This window comes from Pinus tabuliformis, chromosome 6, assembly GCF_031772625.1.
Source record: "Pinus tabuliformis cultivar Carrire ecotype Pingquan chromosome 6, CPIR1, whole genome shotgun sequence".
NCBI lineage: Eukaryota > Viridiplantae > Streptophyta > Pinopsida > Pinales > Pinaceae > Pinus > Pinus tabuliformis.
The window spans coordinates 1,388,441,851-1,388,445,143 of NC_142292.1; the positions used below are offsets into that span (position 1 = coordinate 1,388,441,851).

The following is a 3,293-nucleotide window of genomic DNA, read 5'->3' on the forward strand; positions in this document are numbered from 1 at the left end:
GATGTATTCAGAATTTGATTGATGTGACGTATTCAGATGTATTCATATGTATAAATTTATACAATTGGCCTGTAATGATTCTTCAGGGGCCTAGTCACCCCATTTTAAAAAAAAAATTAGAATTCCAAATATATTTTTTCTAACATGTGGAAGACATTTTTTTTTAACATGTCCAAAAATTCACACTAAACATAGTCAATACTCAACTGATCAATTTATCTCACACATCAAATTGACAGTTTTAAAATTTTTTTTTTCCGAAGGTGGTAAAACCTATCAACTCAGGTGTCAAACCAACAGTGAGGACAGCCATCTCTGGCTGCTATCCGCGAACGCTGGGTTGACTCATCATTGTTAAATAGGAAAACCACGCCACCTGGCATAACCCTGCTGGTGGTCCGTAATCGGGAGCAGGGTCTCACTCCTGCCAGATGCCTCTGGGTCTTGGGCCGTTAACCTGTTTCCTTACGTCCGAGGAAGACGAGCTCTTAGCCAAGCAGAAGCAGTTTTACGGCATACTCCAGGCCTGACAGTTTTAAAATTACATAGACCTGTAGTTTTCAAAATTATCTATTTAAAAAACAAAATAAGAATCCATACGGATAAACATTAACCAGAAGTCCACTCAAATCACATTGTCTCTTCAGAAATATCCGATAAAATTAGAACAATACGGAAAAGATTAGCATAGCACAAATATAACACACAAATCAAGAAGGAAAAAAAAAATACTCAAATCACTAACGGGGAACACTATCACAATATTAAAAAAGAAAAGAGGTATCCTCGTGCTACGCCCTTGGAATGCCACAAGTGGGCGGAATATCTGCACTTCTACGGCCATGCGTGACAAAGCTCCATTGGGAAAGAGAGTGCTTTCGGAGCTTTTGGCTCTAATGGCGAAGCGGAATTTATTGGCAATAGTACCATTTTGACGATTCCAAGGCTCAGCATAGAAGTCTTAAATAATACCATCTTCCATGGTCACAACTCATGAATCCGCAGTCTCTAGAGTCTTTACAGAACCTCTCTTATAGTCTTAACCTTACTTGTAATTTGCTCTATGGGTTTGGGAGATTCTGCCAAGCGTAAGTCAGTAGAATCGATGTCCAGTAAACCCATGTCAATACTCTGGGTTCTGTTGCTCGTTCTTGGCACCAATGTCGTCACAGTATTCCTCTTCTCAGGCCCATTACAGTACTACTACCATACCCTTCAATCTACCCTCTACAGTAATCCCCATAATGTCCAGTCCCTACTCCCTTCCAATGACCTTCTCATCGCCAAACTCAACCAAACCCAGCAGGAGCTTCTGAAACTCGGATCCGAGCTTAAATCCTCAAAACAAGTCGCTAAAAATCTCGCAGCCGAGCTCGTCCATACGACACAGCTTCTGCGAGACTCCAACGCCATCAATGACGAAAACATTGGAGATCCGTGGCTTCAATGGGGAGGACCCAACAGAGTTTTCATGTCCAAGGAGCTCCAGGATTTCATCTCAGGCAAAAAGCTCCCATTCGGCCAAAATCCCAATTTCGGCTCCGACACCATCTATCCTCCCATCGGCCATGCCTGCGCGATCTTCAAGGGGGACCTGAACAAATACATGGATTACAAGCCCGGCCAACGCTGCCCGGACGATGAAATCCTGGCCCAGAAGCTGATGCTCAGAGGCTGTGAACCCCTTCCTCGCCGGCGCTGTTATCCCAAAACTCCTGCAAAGTATTCAGAACCATACCCTTTTCCTGAGAGCATGTGGAAAACCCCCCCTGATTCCAGTGTCGTCTGGACTGCATATTCTTGCAAGAATTACTCGTGCCTCATTCAGAGAAAATACCAGAAGGGCTTCGATGACTGCAAAGACTGCTTCGATCTTCAAGGCCGGGAGAAAACCAGGTGGGTAAATGGCGGTGGCTCCATGGATTACTCTGTCGACGAGGTCTTGAATCTGAAGAAGAAGACAATTCGAATTGGGTTGGACATCGGAGGAGGAACAGGAACTTTCGCCGTGAGAATGAGGGAGCGGAATGTAACAATTATTACGACTTCCATGAACTTGAACGGGCCCTTCAACAGTTTCATTGCCTCCAGAGGGGTTATTCCCATGTATATCACTATAACACAGAGGCTGCCCTTCTTTGAAAATACTTTGGACATTGTTCATTCTATGCATGTCTTGAGCAATTGGATTCCCACAGAGCTGCTGGAATTTGTACTCTATGATATCTACAGGATTCTGAGGCCTGGAGGCCTGTTCTGGCTAGATCATTTTTTCTGCATAAAGGATGAACTGAAGATCTATGTGCCCATGATTGAGCAGCTAGGGTATAAGAAGCTGAAATGGTCTGTTGCCCCTAAGTTGGATAGAGGGCCCGAGCTCAAAGAAATGTATATCTCTGCTGTCTTGGAGAAGCCACTTAAGAGGTAGTGAGCAGGCTACTTGTAGATGCAGTTTTAAGTTTCATGGGCTTAAGGTCTCTTAACTTAAAACAAATAAACATTTCTCTCTGTAATGTATTTTAATTTTCAATTATGGGAATATATATGATGCCCTTGCCTGTTTTTAAGATATTTGCCACTTTCAATGTATGGTCCATGTATCTGGGTTTGATTTAGGGCTCCAAGATTTTCATATTCATATTAATATATAAAACAGATCTGCAATTTGAATTTCTGGATTTTCTACAGTGCCATAGTTTTCATTGATTTTTGAAAAAATGTGGGTTTCGTTGATTTTTGAAAAAATGTGGATGGTTCGTCTGTAATGGTCCATGTATCTGGGTTTGATTTAGGGCTCCAAGATTTTCATATTCATATTAATATATAAAACAGATCTGCAATTTGAATTTCTGGATTTTCTACAGTGCCATGGTTTTCATTGATTTTTGAAAAAATGTGGATGGTTCGTCTGTAATGGTCAAGGGCTGAAATTCAATGGCCATGTTTAGTAGGTTTTGACTGCAATGGCGAAACTACAAATTATCTGGAATTCATCGAGATTGAATTACGAATGGAATTACGAATGGAATAACAAGCAGATACGGTATACAGTAAAATCGCGTTATTTTTATCGCCCTGTGAAATGTAGAATTTGTGTACTGTGTCCAAACTCTTTGTTTGGTGAGGGTTCTGACAAGAACCTGCAGAAACATGTGAGAGATCTGAAATTGGTACGCTTTTGATTTTGTTTATCAGGGAAACTTTTCAAAGATGCTCAGAAGGTAAAGTTTAGCTTGGTGGCTTTTACAGTAATTCTATTTGAGAAATTTCCGTATGCATTCTTAATTTAACTT

General features: G+C 41.3%; 1 pseudogene; it reads left to right on the forward strand.

The window, feature by feature from the left end:
* The first annotated feature begins 747 nt into the window (after window positions 1-747).
* Window positions 748-2,681, forward strand: LOC149263809 (putative methyltransferase At1g29790 pseudogene; annotated as a pseudogene).
* Window positions 2,682-3,293: the final 612 nt, after the last annotated feature.